The sequence below is a fragment of the Pinus tabuliformis genome, chromosome 3_1, assembly GCF_031772625.1.
Source record: "Pinus tabuliformis cultivar Carrire ecotype Pingquan chromosome 3_1, CPIR1, whole genome shotgun sequence".
Classification (NCBI taxonomy): domain Eukaryota; kingdom Viridiplantae; phylum Streptophyta; class Pinopsida; order Pinales; family Pinaceae; genus Pinus; species Pinus tabuliformis.
Genome location: NC_142301.1, coordinates 372932699 through 372954819, shown reverse-complemented (window position 1 = coordinate 372954819; position 22121 = coordinate 372932699). Strand labels below are relative to the sequence as shown.

Below are 22121 nucleotides of genomic sequence, written 5' to 3'. Positions count from 1 at the left end.
GTCGAATACTGACGATCAAATATTCTTTATGGTTTGGCTAGTCGAGTGGGGTGTCCAATCAAATTGGATGAGCATACAGCTAAGCTTCAAAAGGGGTCCTATGCAAGTGCTTTTAAATGATATCCCTTGGAAGCTTCAACATAGTACTCAGTATCATCATACAAAGGACCACCCAAAAACAGACCATCTAATCCTATCGAAGTTTGAAGAACCAAGTCACCCTTTTTCAGAAGACCATTGCTACTGTCATTTTGAGAAATTATTTTAATGTCAACACTTGGGATTTCTGGCAGCACTAACCCTAAATGTACTTTCCTAGGCACCCCACAAAAGAAGGAATAGCAGGTTGGCACCCATCAGTTTTAACAGCAACGTGCCGACTTCTTGGATAAAACAAGACCTTTTCAAAACTATTTTTCTCACTAGCATTCCTTTTATCTCTCAGAACAAAGACCATTTCATCTTCAAGATTGGCCCAGTGAGTGTACTGATATACAAAAATGTTGCTTGGTCCATTAGCACTTGAAACAAGTTTGAAATTATTGATCATATCTATAAATGCACCCTCCTTTTGCCATATGTCTACAATAATGCTTCGAGACAACTCATTTTCTTTGGGATAAGAACTTGAATCAACATGTATTTCACCACTTAGTAGATATTTTTCACCAGTCAAATATATAGGCTTATGGTTCAATACATTGAATTCTAATGAAGACATTCCAAAGAAAATGCACGAGTTCAAGAAATGAAGCATGTGCACATGAGAAGCTTCTAAGAAGATTTGCTACCATCCTTTCTCAATCAACAAATTCATTGGTTCTTTGTTTGGCTGTACGATGTAAGAAGCCACAGGATGAGTAGACATAATACACAACCAATAGCCTTTTTGGATAAACACTATCTCTGAATGATCAGAAACACCAACATTGACATCAATAACCTTTCTCTCCCAACACCAGTCATCATCCCAATCTAACAAATAAGATGAAGGTCCATGTTTTACCTCAAGACGCAATGCATGAGGCAGGACTTTCTCAAATATGAAGTCACTGCTCTCATTTATTAAACTTAAAGAGTTAGGTTTCTCTTAACCTATAGTTCAACAGCTAGAGAAGTAAGTGATATAGAAACTGAGGACTCATATCCTTCCTTACATACCACCGATCCATGAATATCAACAAGGGCCTTTATAAATTCAATTCCAAACATTGGTCTAGTTACTGTCACATCAATATGTGATGGTGAAAATTGAATACCAGAATCACGTTCTGCTGTTGTGGTCAGTGGGGATATTCGATATTAACATGGTTGAACCTCGAAGAAGAATTTTCCCACACAGGGGCTTCACTCAATGAACCTCTAACATAGCATGTGCATTTGTGGTATACTAAATAATACCCTTAATTTGACTACATATTGGAAAATACCTCTAAAAATCACTTTATTTAACCCCCTAACAATACTAACCCAATACACCTTCCCAATTTAAAAAGCCCCTACTTTCACTAGATATTGTAGGTATTCATTTTTTCATTAACATTTTTTACGCCCCTTTATATTTATATCCCTTTATTTTCATTAACAATGGTAAGCAGATTCTACACCTAGAAAGAATAACCTAAATACAAGGTAGCTGAAAACTTGAAAGTTTCAATAAAAAAGAGGCAGATATAAGTTGGTTTATTTACAAATACATATTGTGGAAAATTTGAATGGAAAATACATATATTTGAACTCTCAATTACATCTATCTTCTATTGAATACTAAAAAAGATACACTACAATAGTTCAAAATAAAACCTCGATAACCAACACAATGGCACACCTTTCATCTTGCTTATAGAATAGGAAGAGGAGATAAAGTACAATGAATATGGACACATGAAAAATCCTATCTAGTTGGACTTTGTCAAATCATAGCCCTAACATGATCACCTAGTGCACCATAGTTGCATGGTAAGAGTGCCAAGTAAGTGTGTCTCCATCAAAAGATGAATTGGAGCATGCAATAATGCATCCCTTCCTTGAGATCTATGTCCTCTACCTAAGATGGGAATTTATCATGCATAAGTATTCTAATTTACTAAGGATATGTAGCCTCTTAGTAATAATATATCACGCATGCTAAAAATAACAAAAGAAAAGCTCTTATATGTTAAATTGGCAACTAGGGCCAAACTCCATGTGGGTTGGCTTATTTCTGGCAGCTGATATTTTTATTGGATCCCTCTCGTCGAGAGGTGTAGGATTGATCCAAAGATCATCCAATTCCGATAAGTATTTATGGAGATATGAATTTATTTTGTTTATGTAATTATTATCAAGCCGACCAGCACATATGTAGGCTCTAGAAGCCCAACCGACGTGTCTATTCAACCTCTACATTTTTAGTATAAATAGATGAGGATTTTATGTCATTTAAACACACATTCTTGAGTGATCTCCTCCTCTCCATGTCTTGGGTTTTTGTAGAAGGAGTGAGACACCAAGAGTAATACGCTGGCCTCATGGTGATGCCCTAGCCACAGGTCGATCTATGCAACAAATATCATACGCTGGAATGGAAGACCTTATACGCAATTATGAGACCCAGCCGCAGTCATTAAGGCATATAAATGCATATATAAAGACTGGTTTACACGCTTTTCATACGTTGTTCATGGTCAACCCTATACGTTGTTCAAGACATGCTGGTTATTGATGATACCTCTACGCAAATCATAGAGGATATTCAACGCATATATAAAGACTGGTTTACACGCTTTTCATATGCTGTTCATGGTCAACCCTATACGTTGTTCAAGACATGTTGGTTATTGATGATACCTCTACGCAAATCATAGAGGATATTCAACGCATATATAAAGACTAGTTTACACGCTTTTCATACGTTGTTCATGCAGAGATATATAAGATGCTCCTGGAAACATATATATACACATGTAATGGTGACGGTTACACACACCACTTATACGGATACATGGAAACATATATACGCTGTCCAGAAGATATACCCAGGCACGCAGTAGATCTGGCAATGTGGTTACACAAGGCACGCAGTGAATCTGGTAGCGTGGCTATACATGGAAACTAATATACGCAGTCATGATAAACGTTGTCCAGAAGACATTCACAGGCACGCAGTGGATCTGGCAGCATGATTACACAAAAGGCACGCAGTGGATCTGACATCGTGGAAACATATATATGCTGCTCTTATATATACTTGTATACACTGTCATACGCAACAAATTCAGGTCATACACAGATATGGAATACGTTGCAAGCCACAATCTCATAGAAAGGAGCTGCAGTAAGGTTTGACTGCACCTAGGGTTTCGGTGCAGTCACAACCTCGATGCCAAGAGCAATGAATAACGTCATCACAGTGAAGAAGAGTCTCAGCATACCTATGATCTGAAGGAGTTATCTCACATACTTTCGTGTGAGTATTGGAGTAGATCCACTCGACAGGATTTATCATATTGTTTGGTACAAATGATAAAGGAATGATGTAGTCTCAGCAACATAAAGGTTACATAATAAAGCAGTAATGAGAATCACTGTCTCAACAAATATATAGTGATGACAAAGGTATATTGCTACAGTCCACATAATGATGACTTCAATGAAGAACTCATTGACATAATGTAATGACTGTCTTAGTGCTGAAATAAGGAGGATCTTAGCAGCAACGGAAAAGAGGATTAGAGATCTGGTATATGGATCTCGGTGACATGGGCAGCATGATAAGATCATGGACATAGGCAACATGATGATTGGTGCAGCATGGTGTCATATGTAGTGGTGCAGCAAGGACATAGATGCAGCACTACGATAGGTGAAGTCGTCACCTTGGAGAATCAGTTGAAGCAGAATGTCTTCAACTGATCTCATTGTTATAGAAGATGATCTATGCTTAGATCTAGACAAGTCAAAGTGTTGACTTGTGTTGTAATTGTACTCTCTCTCTCTCTCTCTCTTTCTCTGCTGAACTTTGAAGATAAAAGAAGATTTGATCAAAGGGTTTCCCCACACATTGTGGGGTTTGTCCCTGGCTTGCGCCATATCTTGTGTCCTCTTGTCTTGGCTTGTCTTCTGCATATTATATTTATGTTCTATCTGCAGTTTATCGTAATGCTGATGTGATTGCTAACTGTGAAAATTTAAATAAATTGCTCTAGCATAGAACATACTAATTTTAACATGGTATCAGAGCTTAGGTGAAGACAATGCCCAAGCAAGAGTGAAATAGCAATCACCGAAGACAGTTGGGACAAGAAAGAAGGATCAATGGGTTCCTCATACTTCACCGAGGGTGAATTCAAAGCAAAGAATGTTATCAGAATGGCGCAGCAGAATATTTTGTTGGTCCATCTTAAGATCACTTCATTGGGAAGTTCGGATCTAAGGGTGGAAGGAAAGGCAGATGCCTTGTTGAAATAAGTTCAGCCGTTATGCGAAGGAGTGTCCGAATCGCAGAGACACATCTCTTGATGAAGATAACAATCATTCCTGGGACATCTTCAATGATCAAAAGAATGACTGGTAATGCAGGTCATGAAGGAAATGGTTGACTCTTCCACGAAAGCAAGGAACCCTAAAATATATTTTATGTACCTGATCGAACCTGATGTCCATCTCGGAAATGGAAGTCAAAGGTTGCAGGGTGGCACTTATCGATGGAAAGGTACATGTTTGAAAATAGATCTTTTAAAGATGTTTTTGAGTTCAGGGTTGTATCAAGTTGCAGGAAGTCCACTGGGGACCATGTCCATTGACTCAGCACCGGAGGTCTATGAGACAGATGGTGACTAGGATGCCTGAATTCAAAAAGAAGCATGAAGGTACATGTCTGAAATGTACCGAAGGAAAATATTATAAGGGGACCATTCCCCTCATGCAGCAGGTTCATAGGTTTGGAACAACCCGAGGAGTTTGAGAATCATGATCAAGGAATCTCATGTATACAGGTGGAAGAAAGCCCTCTATGGCTTGAAGAAAAACACCTCGGGCATAGTATGAGAGGATTGATAGTTGTCTAATGTAGTTGAGATTCACTAGGAGTGAAACCGATCCAAACCATTACTCGAAGATTGTAAACCTCTCCTACCGGCACCTATGTCTGACAAGTGCAGACCCTCTCATTTATAGGAGACAGAGGGAGTTGGATTCTGAATGTGAGAAGATAAGCTGCAAGCTTGTGACTACCTCGAGGATCTTAACTTTCAGAAGTTATATGGTAATGATGTCGGACCAGATTTGGGAAATGCCTCTGAGTTTCATAAACTCATTCGCGTTGATGTTCTTGGAGAACCTCCGTCCGGACATCTGTGTTGCAGTTAGCATGGTGAGCTCATATTTGGTTGAGCCTCACTGGATTGGTACCAAGAATCTTCTGAGATATCTTCAGGGACACAATCTCTCATGGATTGATATACACTGCCGGAAATATGAAACCACATGATTATTCGAATGATGAGTGGGCAGGCAGTATGGAGGATCACTAGAGCACTTCTCAGTGTTGTTTCTCTTTGGAATCTGCCTCGATATCCTAGATGAGCAGGAAGCAGAAGTCGGTGACTCTGAGCACCACCAAGGCAGAATACATTGCTGATAGTATGGCTTTCTGTGAGGCAGTCTGGTTGCTGAAGCTCTTCAGTGAGCTGTTTTTACACATGATGAATACCACTGTGATTCTCTGTGACAACCAGAGATGGGATTCGATTATTGAGGAATCTCGTATTTGACAATTTCTCCAGCAGATAGACATCAAATACTGCCTTATCTGGGATATGGTAAGTCGATGATCAAGGAGGCTCCATCGCACTGAGATGATGTACAGGACAGAGCCCTGAGGAAAGATCAAATTTGTGATTTTCCCGAATGACTTGGAGTCATCGAGAGACCTTTGTAAAAGGGTCCTGCATGTTGCATACATTGAGGTCTGGGAGCTTTGGGGGGCTTGCAGTTCTATTGGAGCAACATACGACCACAGGGTGACTCACCCTCCCCTGGTGGTACGCACTGGAACAAGATGATTCGCTCTCTTGTGGGACAAGATGATTCGCTCTCTTCTGTAGCAGGATGGATGTGTTCTCCTGTGAGGCCTGGATTGATGTGTTCTCCATGGCGATTGTAGCAGGATTGATGTGTTCTCCTGTGAGGCCTGGATTAATGTGTTCTCCATGGCGATTGTAGCAGGATTGATGTGTTCTCCTGTGAGGCCTGGATTGATGTGTTCTCCATGGCAGCCTGGATTGATGTGTTCTCCATGGCAATTATAGCAGGATTGATGTGTTCTCCTGTGAGGACAGGATTGATTAAGTTCTCCTGTCGAGGCATCCTACCCATGCAGCCTCGGACTCATGGGAAGTACCTCTCATCTGATCAATGAGCAGGGAAATGAAGTTAGGGACCATAGTAGTATCGATGGACGCATCATTGTATCTACCGTACTCCCTACGCTAGGATGTCCTCCATTGATCTGGGATCAATGATACTGGTCTGGGACCAGTGGTAGGAGTTGTACATACTATGACGCTGACTTCGGGTCGGCTGAGACTGGTCTGGGACCAGTGGTACATACTCCGAGACTGACTTCGTGTCAGTGCAGTACTGGTCTAGGACCAGTGAGAGTGGTACATACTATGACGCTGACTTCGGGTCCGCTGAGACTGGTCTGGGACCAGTGGTACACTCTCTGAGACTACGATACTGGTCTGGGACCAGGAGTGGTACCTACTATGACGCTGACTTTGGGTCGGTTGAGACTGGTCTGGGACTAGTGGTACGCACTCTGAGTCTGACTTCGGGTCAGTGGAGAATGGTATGAGACATTCTCGATCAATTCTTCTTCTTCATAGTTCAGCGGAGATGAGCAGAGCAGAGCTAGCAGAGCTGAGTTGAGCAGAGCAGAGCTAGCAGAGCTGAGCTTAGCAGAGCTAGCAGAGTAGAGCTAGCAGAGCAGAGCTAGCAGAGCTGAGCTGAGCAGAGCAGAGCAAAGCCAGCAGAGCTGAGCAGAGTAGAGCAGAGCCAGCAGAGCTGAGCAAAGCTAGGCAGAGCAGTGCAAGGCACTAGTGGCCAAGATAGTACAGTTGGACATATGGATCACCGGATGGATTCTCCCTAGTTGAGAGGGAGTGTTGAATTGGCAACTAGGGCCAAACTCCATGTGGGTTGGCTTATTTCTGGCAGCTGATATTTTTATTGGATCCCTCTCGTCGAGAGGTGTAGGATTGATCCAAAGATCATCCGATTCCGATAAGTATTTATAGAGATATGAATTTATTTTGTTTATGTAATTATTATCAAGCCGACCAGCACATATGTAGGCTCTAGAAGCCCAACCGACGTGTCTATTCAACCTCTACATTTTTAGTATAAATAGATGAGGATTTTATGTCATTTAAACACACATTCTTGAGTGATCTCCTCCTCTCCACGTCTTGGGTTTTTGGAGAAGGAGTGAGACACCAAGAGTAATACGCTGGCCTCATGGTGATTCCCTAGCCGCAGGTCGATCTATGCAACAAATCTCATACGCTGGAATGGAAGACCTTATACACAATTATGAGACCCAGCCGCAGTCATTAAGGCATCTCAACGCATATATAAAGACTGGTTTACACGCTTTTCATACGTTGTTCATGGTCAACCCTATACGTTGTTCAAGACATGCTGGTTATTGATGATACCTCTGCGCAAATCATAGAGGATATTCAACGCATATATAAAGACTGGTTTACACGCTTTTCATACGCTGTTCATGGTCAACCCTATACGCTGTTCAAGACATGCTGGTTATTGATGATACCTCTGCGCAAATCATAGAGGATATTCAACGCATATATAAAGACTAGTTTACACGCTTTTCATACGTTGTTCATGCAGAGATATATAAGCTGCTCCTGGAAACATATATATACACATGTAATGGTGACGGTTACACACACCACTTATACGGATACGTGGAAACATATATACACTGTCCAGAAGATATACCTAGGCACGCAGTAGATCAGGCAATGTGGTTACACAAGGCACGCAGTGAATCTATTAGCATGGCTATACATGGAAACTAATATACGCAGTCATGATAAACGTTGTCCAGAAGACATTCACAGGCACGCAGTGGATCTGGCAGCATGATTACACAAAAGGCACGCAGTGGATCTGACATCGTGGAAACATATATATGCTACTCTTATATATACTTGTATACACTGTCATACGCAACAAATTCAGGTCATACACAGATATGGAATACGTTGCAAGCCACAATCTCATAGAAAGGAGCCGCAGTAAGGTTTGACTGCACCTAGGGTTTCGGTGCAGTCACAACCTCGATGCTAGGAGCAATGAATAATGTCATCATAGTGAAGAAGAGTCTCAGCATACCTATGATCTGAAGGAGTTATCTCACATACTTTCATGTGAGTATTGGAGTAGATCCACTCGACAGGATTTATCATATTGTTTGGTACAAATGATAAAGGAATGATGTAGTCTCAACAGCATAAAGGTTACATAATAAAGTAGTAATGAGAATCACTGTCTCAACAAATATACAGTGATGACAAAGGTATATTGCTACAGTCCACATAATGATGACTTCAATGAAGAACTCATTGACATAATGTAATGACTGTCTTAGTGCTGAAATAAGGAGGATCTCAGCAGCAACGGAAAAGAGGATTAGAGATCTGGTATATGGATCTCGGTGACATGGGCAGCATGATAAGATCATGGACATAGGCAACATGATGATTGGTGCAACATGGTGTCATATGTAGTGGTGCAGCAAGGACATAGATGCAGCACTACGATAGGTGAAGTCATCACCTTGGAGAATCAGTTGAAGCAGAATGTCTTCAACTGATCTCATTGTTATAGAAGATGATCTATGCTTAGATCTAGACAAGTCAAAGTGTTGACTTCTGTTGTAATTGTACTCTCTCTCTCTCTCTCTTTCTCTGTTGAACTTTGAAGATAAAAGAAGATTTGATCAAAGGGTTTCCCCACACATTGTGGGGTTTGTCCCTGGCTTGCGCCATATCTTGTGTCCTCTTGTCTTGGCTTGTCTTCTGCATATTATATTTATGTTCTATCTGCAGTTTATCGTAATGCTAATGTGATTGCTAACTGTGAAAATTTAAATAAATTGCTCTAGCATAGAACACACTAATTTTAACATTATAATAGAAAAAATCTATCCAAAACTGAAATTCCTAAATTTGAAACAACATCTAAACTAGAATTAATTGAAGGTGTGACATGCATGCCCTTAGCATGCATGCACTCTCTTCCAAACAATAGTCTATTTTACTATCTCATATGGCATGCATGTTCCCTCCACCAAGCAATAGTATGTATCACTGTCTCCTTCATTTTCATTCAACCTATTCGTCACTAATGTAAGGAAAGGATGAAGGTACCATATTTGTTATCTTCTCTGTTGCCCCATCATTTGGAGGATCACTAGCGTAGAAACAGGTAAAAAATCTTAACACACACATTAGACATATATCATAGAGGTATTAGTAATGTGATGCATGCTTATTCTAGAGAAAGGTTGTTTGGGAGCGGGAGCAGAAGCAGGAAGCGAGAGTAGAAGCGGGAAGTGGGAGTGGAAGCATGAGAGAGGAGTGACATTTTCAAAAGCTCCCAGGTTGGGAGAGATTTTGGGAGTGAATTTTATATAATATATATATTTTTTATATTTTTTGATACATATATGTCAAAAAAAGCTTGTAGAATGATGAATTTATGATTAAAAACATAAAAACATGGATCAAACCATATAACATCATTCATCTAGTAGTTATAATCTTCATCAACCACAGGTCCATAATTACAAGTTCTCATTTATATAGCATGTAATTGTGCACATAACCAAAATAAAATCTAATGCAACCCATCTCTTAACAAAAAGTACATCAACAAATAGGCTCTCGATGGCCTATAACATCCAAAGAAATCATGCTACAACTGTTATAGACATATTTGGGCACTGCAACCCCAATAATACATGTCCATAAAACCAAGGCTTCTAAGTCCCTAAAAGTGTTGTTTCATACCGTAAAGGAGCAAGGTCAGCTGATTACATCATCTCCCAGAAGTTCTCCATGAAAAACTACTCAGAACTGGTCAAAGCAGGACCATACAGACTGCCCAGTGCTAAAGGTGCGATGCATCTCACCTACCACATGAAAAAAGTGCGATGCATATTGGAAAGCCCTTCTATAGGGTGCGATGAGCGAGAGTAGACAAATGACAGAAGCAGTTTGCTAGGTGGAAACCCAGAGAATCTTCTAGAAACTGCCCATTTGACACTTGCCCTTCTGAGTTCACCCAGGGATGAGTAAGAGATCTGAAATCTCCATGTGGAACCAAGAACTATCAGTGCAATGACACTAATCAAAATCCCAGAAGTTGACTCACTCTCCTGTAAACATCTATATATGGATCCCTCATCCAAGAGATCCAAAGGCTGGAGGCTGGAATTTTGTAATTTGCAAGGAAGTGCTATTGGTTTCTCTTTGAAGATATTGTGGGGTGATCTTGCTTTGTATGAGGTGAAGAGGGCTTTCATGATGGGGGGATGGCACTGGGTCAGACCAAGTGGTTGTAATTCTCTCTTCTACTACTTATATCAATAAAGCTATTTGAGTTTTCCTCCATATTCTTGTATATCTCTGAATATTGTGTTGTTATATGCATTTGTATGGTGAATATATATCTGATCCTATGTTGTTTATAGTGATAGATCTCTATGCTTTGATGGTATTATGCTGCTTTGACTCTACAGGTTCTCTCTGAAGCGGGACAAGTAAGGAGGGAGTGGCGAGATTCTATCAAAGGGGAAAGGAAACAAGTAAGGAGCCAAGCGAAAGACTGAGGTTGGTACTCTCTGCTTCTTTCTCATCTATCTCTCGAAAAGGAAAACACAAGTGACTTTAGTTTGTTTATTTCTAAGATAGCTACCCATCTTTGTTATGAAACCAGCTCAAGAAAAGATATAAAAGATAGATCAACGCCTTAGAATTCAGCCTCTTTGAGGGGGCAACCTCCTTTACATTACATAAATGAACAATTCTTGGATGATACAAATGACAAAACCTCCTTTCTATATATAGGAGTCTAAGGAGTCACAATATAACCCAGCCGACCTAACAATAATAATATAAAGCCACAAAAATAACAATAGAGGGATTCTATGGGGCACAGTAATAACAATATGGGGACAATAGGGGCACAACAATATTAATAAGGGATACAACTACAATAGTAATGGGGTAATCACTAGTATTATAGGGACCCAACATGCCCCTCTCCTTCAAAAAAGTGTTGTCCTCAACGCTTGAGTAGTTCTGGATACTTCTGTATAAAATTTTCTTCCTCCCATGTGGAATCTTCAGCGGATAAGTTCTTCCACTTGATAAGATACTCCGAAATTGATCGATTTCGTAGCTGTCGAGTTCTTGTTTCTGTGACTGCTTCTGGTTCCAATATAATTTTTCCTTCCTCATCAAGTTCTGGAAATATTGTTTGAACTGGGAGCTTGTCGCCTATAACCTTCTTTAAACATGAAACATGGAAAACTGGGAATCAAGAAGCTGCAGGAAGCTCCAATTTGTATGCCATAGTACCAATCTTTTGCAACACCTTGTACGGACCATAATACTTTGGTGATAATTTATTATCCTTCTTAGCTTGCTTGAGGGACATTTGCTTATATGGTTGTAGCCGTAGGAATACCCAATCACCTACATCAAAACTTCTTTCACTGTGATGTTGATCTGCTTGTTGTTTCATTCTATTCTGTGCCAACACGAGGTTATCCTTTAAGAGTTGGAGGACTTGTTGTTGATGTTCGATGTGATGTTCCACTGCTTGAACCTTAGAATTTTCTCTTAAATATGATGTGATGGATGGTGGCTGATATCCATAAAGTGCCATAAATGGGGTCATTTTTTTTGCTGTATGGAAGGAAGTGTTATACCACCATTCAGCTAGAGGCAACCATTTGACCCATTGTGTCTGTTTATCAGATACAAAGCAACGAAGATATCCTTCCAAACATTTGTTTACTATCTCAGTTTTCCCATCAGATTGAGGATGATAAGATGAGCTATGAGCTAACTGAGTACCAAGACAAGAAAATAATTCTGTCCAAAAATTTCCAGTGAAAATGGGATCTCTGTCACTTACAATAATCTTTGGGTTTCCATGTAGCTTTTGAATTGTTTCCATAAATGCAGTAGAAACTGTACTGGATTTAAATGGATGTGATAATGCACAAAAGTGTGCATACTTGGTAAGTTTGTCAACTACCACCATGATGACACTCTTTCCCTCAGACTTGGGTAAACCTGTGATAAAATCCATTGAAACCTCCTCCCAACGTTGGCTTGGAATGGATAAAGGTTGTAATAGACCCGGTGTCTTAATTGTTTCAACTTTATTTTGTTGGCAAACCAAACATTCCGCCACAAACTTTTGAATATCTGATTTAAGGCCATCCCAAAAAAATTCCTTCTTAACCCTGTGGTAAGTTTTTAAAAATCCTGAGTGCCCTCCTAAGGGAGAAGTGTGCAATTCCATAAGAATCTTTTGTTTTAGTTGGGAATTCTTACAGAGGTATAAGCGATCTTTGTACCATAACGAATCATTTTGCCAGCTAAATGTATCAGACATACTGGAATCTTTTTGTAACTTTTGAATAAGTGCCCACACTTCTTCGTCATTCTTCCATTCCTCCCTTGCTTCATTTATCCAATCTGGTTGGATAATAGAAATGGCGCACAACAATGCTTCCACATCCTCATCCTTTCTTGAGAGTGCATCTGCCACCACATTTTTCTTCCCTTTTTTGTAGATGATTTCAAAGTCATAACCCAACATCTTTGTGACCCACTTTTGTTGCTCTTCAGAGGATAATCTTTGTTCTAAAAAGTATTTAAGGCTATCATGATCCGTTTTTACCTTGAAGTGTCTTCCCATTAGGTAGGGTCGCCATTTCTTAAGTGCATGGAGTATTGCCAACATTTCCTTCTCATAAATAGCTTTGTGTAAAAACTTTCCCTTGATTGGACGACTTTCAAAAGCAATGGGTCTTTCATCTTGCATTAAAACAACACCAATTCCATTTCCTGAAGCATCACATTCCACAATAAAGGTTTTTGTGAAGTCTGGTGTAGCTAAGACTGGTGCTTGGCACATTGCCTCTTTAAGATGTTCGAAGGCCTTTGTTGCTTCTGGAGTCCATGAAAATGCATCTTTCTTCAATAATGTTGTTAGAGGTGTTGCTATTCTCCCATAATTCTTAACAAACTTGCAATAATACCCTGTCAACCCGAGAAATCCTCGCAGATGCTTTATGGATGTGGGAATTTTCCATTCCTTAATGGCTTTAATTTTGCTAGGGTCTACCTTAACTCCTTCATGAGATACAATATGACCCATATATTCCACCTCTTGTACTCCAAAGAAACATTTGGATCTTTTTGCATATAATTGTTTCTCCTCCAATAGTTGTAGCACCCTGTCAACATGTTCAACATGATCCTTCCAAGACTTGCTGTAGATTAGTATATCATCAAAAAATACTAACACAAATTTTCTAAGGAATGGTTTGAAAATGAATTCATCAAACCTTGAAATGTTGAAGGTGCATTGGTAAGGCCAAAAGGCATGACCAAAAATTCATAATGACCCTCATGAGTTCTAAATGCTATTTTTGGAATGTCTTCAGTCTTCATTCTGATTTGATGATATCCTGAATGAAGATCCAACTTGGTGAAGTAAATTGATCCATGCAATTCATCCAGTAATTCATCAATGACAGGAATGGGAAACTTATCTTTAATAGTGAGCTTGTTGAGCTCCCTATAATCCGGACACATGCGCCATGATCCATCCTTCTTGTGCACCAATACTACTGGAGCCGAGAAAGAACTTTGACTTGGTTGAATTATACCAGCCTCTAGCATTTCTGCAACCATACGTTCAATTTCACTCTTTTGGGCATAGGGATATCTGTACGGCCTGATGTTTGGAGGAACACTTCCTGGAATCAGATGAATAGCATGATCATGATCACGAATAGGTGGGAGACCTTTGGAGTCTCAAATACCTTGGAATGATTGTTCAAGACTTTTTGGAGATCTGGAGAAATAGATGATTCCAATGTGGAAACATCTAGCGAACATAATTGTGCAATTACACCTCTTTGTTCCTTTTTTAGAAGCTTTGTCATACCGTTAGAGCTGATTATCTTTCCCAGTTTCCCTGCAATACCCCTTAATTCAACTTCCTTTCCTTCCATAGAAAATTTCATGAAAATTTCTTGAAAATTAAAAGCTATTGTACCCAAGGATTGTAGCCATTGGACTCCTAGTACAACATTAGCACCTCCCATTGGAATGGAAAGCATTGGGCTAGTCAATACATATTCTCCCATGGATAGCTTGATATTATGGCACTTTCCAAAGCAATTTATTGTTCCTCCATTTGCAATCATCACTTGACACTCTGGTGCTAGATATAAGAAGCAATTCAATTCTTTTGCTACCTTACAATGAATAAAATTGTGGGTACTTCCTGAATCAATCAACACTATTACCTTTTTCTTCTTGATTTGTCCTTCTATCTTGATGGTTTGAGGAGTGGTAATTCCCGCCAATGCATTACAAGATATGGTCAGATTCATTTCTTCTTTATCTAGGCTTTGTTCCTGGAGTATATCCTCTTCTTTTGACCTTTCTTGCTCCTTTTCTTCTTCCTCTTCACAATCTATGTAGAATAATTTCTTCTCAGCACACTTATGACCTTTAGTGTATTTTCTGTCACAACTGTAACAAAGCCCTTTTGCTCTTTTTTCTTCCAATTGTTGTGGTGTCAACTTTATAGGTTGTGGAAGACTAGGGGCAACAACAATTACATCTTTATAGTTGTGAGTGGTATGCTTCCTAGTTGCCATAATTTTGCTTTCCATTTTTCTTGCTAACCTGAACACATTCTCTAATGAATCAAGTTCCCAAAGGTGAACATCATGTTGGACATTATCCTTTAAAGTCCCTATGAACACATCAATCCTATGCTCCTCTGGAATATTTTTACCCTTATGTTCAATTTTTGGAACTCCTCAATGTGCTCCATTATTGAACCCTTTTGTTTGAGACTTATCAATTGGCTAAAAAAAGTTTTGCTTTTTGTATCCTCATAATGTGCTGTCAATTCTTCCGTAAAAATTGCCCAAGTGATAATTTGTTTACGAGAGCAAATCCATTGATACCATACAAACTGATTTGGTTCCAAATATAAAGTTGCAATACATACCTTTTGTGTGTTTTGCACATTATTGAGATCGAAAAATTGCTCCATCTGTAATATCCATGTTGTGGGATCCTTGCCCTCAAACTTCCTCATATCGATTTTTGGAATATTGTGGGTCTTCGATCCAACATTAGAGTCTATGGAATCATGATGAACATTTCTTTTGTTCTCATCATGAGTTTCCTTTACTACCCTTTCACCATTAGTGACCATTTCTTGTAGCAACTTATTCATATTTATCTTCAATTCTTCCATCTTATCATCCATGCCATCAATTTTACCGTCCATGCCATTCATCTTAGCTTCCATGCCATCCATCTTAGCTTCTACGCCTTTCTTTAAACAATCCATCTTAGTTTCTACACCTTTCTTTAAACCATCCATCTTAGCTTCTACATTCCTTAAACCATCCATCTTAGATTCTGTTGCTTTTTGTGCAAGTGACACTTGTTGCACTTGGTCTCGTAATTTTGATATATCATGTTGCATTTATTCCTCTTCTTCATGAGTCATGCTAGATATTTCAGGTTGCTTACTAGGTGTTTTCATTTTCTTTCCTCGGGGCATCAATTACCGATTCAAACTAATTTTTCAAACCAAGCTTATGCAAAAATTTAAAAAAAACTACACACCTTTTTTTTACTTTGTAGAAGCTTGATATTGAATCTGATGTATCTTTGCAATTTTGGATCATCCAATTTTGAAATTGTGCCCTGAAGTAGCCCTCTATGTCTTCTTTCCAATGCCAGTAGTCTGATCCAAATTGGATTCTCCAAGAAAGAGTTATGCACAATCTCCCAAGATGACCTGATTATAGACTAGTTCAGTAGAGCGAACTTGTACGATGTGCCACGAGTCACTGTTTCGACCTTTGGCTCTAAAAAATATATACAAGAAACTACAGTCCGTCCTCTTTCTGTACCTTCTGATGAAATTCTAATCCAATGCTCAGAGAGAAAGTTATGACGATTTTCCCCAGGTCACCCGTTTGGAATGTAATTCAAAAGTCTGCAAAAAGACCAACTTTCTCAGATCATATCTCCACAAATATAGTGCAAAAATCTCTGAAATTCGGACCCGAGATTCAGCGCAAGCTATTCTCAAATGGGTTTTTTTTTAGCTTCTGAAACATCGCATAAAAAAAGTTATAGCGAAAATGCCACGATGACCTATTTGGAGCAGCGAAACCCTAGAATCCAAAGCTCTGATACCAAATGTTATGAAACCAGCTCAAGAAAAGATAGAAAAGATAGAACAACGCCTTAGAATTCAGCCTCTTCGAGGGGTCAACCTCCTTTACATTACATAAATGAACAATTCTTGGATGATACAAATGACAAAACCTCCTTTCTATATATAGGAGTCTAAGGAGTCACAATATAACCCAGCCGACCTAACAATAATAATATAAAGCCACAAAAATAACAATAGAGGGATTCTATGGGGCACAATAATAACAATATGGGGATAATAGGGGCACAACAATATTAATAAGGGATACAACTACAATAGTAATGGGGTAATCACTACTATTATAGGACCCAACAGTCTTAGTGGGACTAGCAGTTCTGAATAGACACTAGTTTTCCCGATAACAACAAAAAATCCCTACATATCATCAAATTCATTTCCTATCTTGGGATCTTTGTCTTTAATATCACCCTTTAAGCATTAACATAAGATAGAAAAAACGTAGCATGTCAAGTCAATATTTCGTTTGAGTGACAAGTACATTTTTAGTAGGGTCATGATAGAGGAGTTTGACAACCAATGTCACTGTAATCAAGGCACATAGAGGGCTTGGTTCTCTTGATTAAATACAAGTTCCATACCATAGTACATGACAAAATCCAATGGAAACATTGCAATCCCCCCAATCCTGAAATCCTGAAAAATTAATAAGTCTGCTGGATTTTAAGTGAGATCTAAAATTCTACTTTCTCCATATGAAATCTAATGAGGTTAGAACCACTCTCAAACATCCTGAGTCATTTCATGGTAATGTTAAAAATTTAAGAATTTAACATTACCATGAATTGCATGTCAATACTAGGGCCATAGATTTGAATATTATACTACTATGGACCTAATATTACCATATTTTTTTCTTTCTCCCTCCCACTCTCGAAACTCCCACAATACTCTTGAACCTCTGTTTCTCCATCCCACTTGTTTTTGGCCTCTGCATGGCCAATGTATTGTATAAAAAATACATTATAATACACATATTGTTATACAACATATAAAAAACTTTTACCCTCCTATTATATGATCAGTATATTATTTCATTTTTTCCTCATTTTTTATGCCCCAATATGAACGCACGTGATATGGTATTGCTTTGTCAGTGAATCCCCCGTGGTTTCCCATATCATCAATCCTCTTTAGTTGAGGCTTAACATTATCTGGCCCATGTGTCAAGCCAACTTAACGCTTGCCGTAATATCCATTAGTCACTAAATTTAGGGAACCACAAATATTATAATGTGTTGCTTCTATCTTTGGGATTGAAGCCATGTTTGGCACAACCATGAAATTCTCCAAACTGCTAAACCCGAAGTGATCCTTTTGTCTTGATTGTGTAGGATTTTGATGTTGCATGATCAAGTTTGTAATATCCCTAGACATTTGTTGTAGATCTTTCTTGTCCATCAACTAATATCTTAACACTTTCAAAACAGACTCCTTCCAAAGTCACCACAAGTCCTCCAACTGAGAAACCTGTGACCTGAAATGGCTGAGATATATTGACATGAATATGCTCAATAAGAACCTCTATATATGGAAGCGAAAAATCAAATATTGTATTCTCGCCCTTGTAGAATGGCAACAATGTTTATTTTCCACATGGAATAAAATTAAAAGCAAATTTCTCATATGCATCAGATATTGCATGAGAAAGCACTTGATTTGGCCAAGTAGCTTCTTTGAGAGCACTTCACCTTATGGAGATCATCTGAATAAAGGTATACATGAACACCTAAAATAGGGTTACCCTAAGAAACAAATAAGCCATCCATATCATATCTTGGTACATAAAATATGTCATATACTACCAGATTTCCAAAGCCCAACTCCATCTTTGGAGAGCCTCTTTGGAAAGTTGTTAAGAGAACATGAGAATCACGTCTTTGAAAGAGAATATTATAGAAAGTATACTCTATAAACCTCAATCATTGTACCTCATGTGTAGCGCCATCCTAGCTAGGATCGACATTAGGTATGACCTTGTATCTTCTTCCTATGTTTAACAATTGGCTCACAGAGCCCGCTCTTTCCACTTCTTCACATTTGATTTCATGGAGGGCTACTGTGTCCTCTAGACACTCATCCTTAAGGAATCTCCAAACTTATTTTGTGTATCAAACAAAGGCAAAGAGAGAAAAATATCATGGCCTTTCCTTTTTGAAAAAAATGTAGTGGGATTTGATATGACCTGATATTTGTATACTACTCAAGGATTGATGAAGTTTATGTATTCATGATGGGAAGCAACCAACCTATATTTCCTTGGAGTAATATTTGTAAACGTGTAATTTCCTCCCTGTGACGTAAACACATCATTAATGATATCATTGCTGGTGGAAATGAGTTCAACGTTCACATTGGCACGACCTCCATTTATATCTGGACAACTTTTTGCTCCAACAACCCCCATCACTCTCCCAGAAATAGTGAACCCAGTGAAGTGAAAATTGATGTCTTCATGGCCATTGCAACCATTGTGATCCACTAATACATATTCACCCATTTAAGATATATTCACCAAGTCAGGGAATATGAATATTTCTAATGTAATTTTTCCACTGGATAATCTTAACATCAAATCTGAAACTATCTCATTCATCTTCACATCAAATCTGAAATTGTCTCGTTCATCTTCAGAGAGCTCTTTAAACAATTTTTCAGAATTGTATCAATTGTGCACAAATATAGTAAAAAAATTATTAATTTATTTTTCTTCATTAGCAATCAAAATGTTTAAAACAATAGAACACCAATAAATTTTTATTTCATCTCCATTGCACATAATTCACCTTCCTTCGTAGAATGCATATGGCTTATAGATATTTTTCATGTGCTTCAATTCTTGTAACATATATTTTTAGATGATCTTGACAACCCCACTATCTACAATATGACTATCACTTTGCAATGATTCACCATAATTCTTTATATTAAATAACAAATCTACTCCTTGAACAAAGATTATATGAATACATTATAAGCAAAGTAAAATTTACATGAATAAATTTTTAACTTTTCAAATTCCACTTATATTCCTCAAAATTAAGTTTAACTACTGCCCATAATTAACCCAGGTCAATTACTTCAACAGTTTTACTAGGTTTCCTTTGCGATCAATGTACGGATTACATTTAAAATGTTGAAATATTATTTTTTAAAATTCTTGAATTTTTATGGGATTTACCACCGAAGAAGCAACCTGATAAACCTTTAATCCATGCTTTCCTACGTGTTTGGCCATGGATGCTAAAGTTTCACTCACAACCATGTATGCCGATATTAGCAAGTTGAATTCAAAAAAAAAATAACACATTTAAGAGAAAAATGATAATGGTTTTTTGGGTCGATGTTTTGAAGACATATATGGAAGATCTGATCTCCCAAGAGAAATAAATAATGTAGAGAAGCTCCAAAAAAAACCAAATAAATATGATTTAAATAATTAAAAAATGTCAAATCTAAGTTTTGGAACCATCTAAAGTCATCTTCCAGATATAGATGAAAAACCTAATCTAATAAAAAAAAATTAATATGGAAATACTCCAGAAAAGCTAAAATTAATTACGAAATGATTTTTCACACTTTGTTAAGAGTTACTCACCAGATCTAACACAGTATCTAGATTGGCCAAGAAGCAAGATAGTTGACCTTTTCCCTAGTGCATAACAATTGGATCAATCATTTTGCAAGATGAATATTTGATTTAGCTCAACAATAATGTGAGAGTAATCGAGCATAATCCGAAGGTTTCCTCAACTTTGTCAAAGACTGACTTTCATGAAACCTCGGCATCCATTGATCCGTCGGAAATGGTACGAACTGCCAAACATGTAACCAACATCTGAATCACCCACCATGTCTCCATTATAAGGAACTTCGAATCTAAAAACTTACTAGTTTTTTTCTAGGTTTCAGCAACTCACTGCATCTCTATTTCTCTCGTTCCCAACTAGTTGTCGCTAGTTCAATGCCGATAGAATCTGCAATCACTCTGATGGTTGATATGTCAGTTTTCAGGGGCACCAAACACATGAATCCACTCAAAATCAAGTCGCGCGATCTGGGTCATTTTTATCCTCAAGAGATTTGGATAGGTGTTACCCTGGTAGAAATAGTGCCAAATGTAAAACAATGCCTATACATTGCCAATTATGAATGCAAGATGATCTATAACCCCTACGGCTTCTGGAAAAATCACCCAAAACCCCAAATTTACGGCAGTTTAAATTTTTAAATTATTAAGTTATTTGTAATTCAAAGTTTAAATAAAATAATTACAAATCTCTCTACTCTCTTTGAAAATAGAAAGAAACTTTTCATTCAAATAATATTATTTTAACTTTCAATTAATTGAAATTTATTGTATTTTAATTAATACAAAATTGTTTTTGGTTATTTATATGTATTTTTCAAAGTTATTTGTAATTTCAGATTAAAAATAAAATAATTATTGCCCCCATGGGGTAGATATCTTGTAAAAATGTAAACATGTAAACTTAAATGTAAATGTAAACATGTAAACTTAAGTGTAAATGTAAACATATAAACTTAAATGTAAATTTAAATGTAATATTTAACATTTAACATTGTTAATCTAATGTCGGCCCTATTTAAAAATCAATATAATTATTATTATGTATAAACACAACATAAATTTAAAATATAAAGAGGAAGAGTAAAAAAAAGAGCTATGGTAAATAAATAAAAATATAAATAAACCAGAAGTATGGTAAATAAATAAGACTTTTTTTTTATATTTACTCCAAAGGTATGGTAAATAAATAAAACCTATTTTTATCTTTACTCCATTAACCTCTTTATATTTATGAAAACTCAAAAAATAGGTTTTATTTAGGTGGATCCTAGTGGACACATAATTATTAATACCATGGGCCAATTACCATATTTATAAAAGAGGTATGATAAATAAATAAATATAAAAGGGGTATAAAAATGTATGATAAATAAATAAAAAAACATATCAAATAAGATTAGAAACCAACATCTAATTACATACCAAGCTTATGGGCCAAATACCATTGTAAATAAAAGAAATATGATAAATAAATAAAAAATAAATAAGCAAGAGGTATGGTAAATAAATAAAACCTCTTTTTATATTTGCTCCATAAACCTCTTTACACTTACTAACACTCAAAAAATAAGTTTTATTTAGGTGAAGCCTATGGGCAAAATAATTATTAATACCATGCAAAAAATACTATTAACCATAATATTAATATTAAAATATTATTATTATTATTATTATTAAATCTAATATTCGTATTAATATATCAGAATATTGATATTATTAAATATAATAACTTTGTTTTAATCCAATATTAAATTTTTTATATTATAATATATATTAATATATCACGATATATATTAACTCTATATATATGGGAGGTAAGAACAAAGACATAAAGTTATATAGGTGCAGAGAGGCGGGGGGGAGTGACAAGGGAGAGATGGAGATAAACTGAAGGAGAGGGGAGAGGAGGAATAAAAAGAGAGAGAGGTAGAGAAGG

General features: G+C 37.4%; 1 pseudogene; it reads right to left on the bottom strand.

The window, feature by feature from the left end:
* Window positions 1-98: 98 nt before the first annotated feature.
* On the bottom strand, window positions 99-19093 carry LOC149187270 (uncharacterized; annotated as a pseudogene).
* Window positions 19094-22121: the final 3028 nt, after the last annotated feature.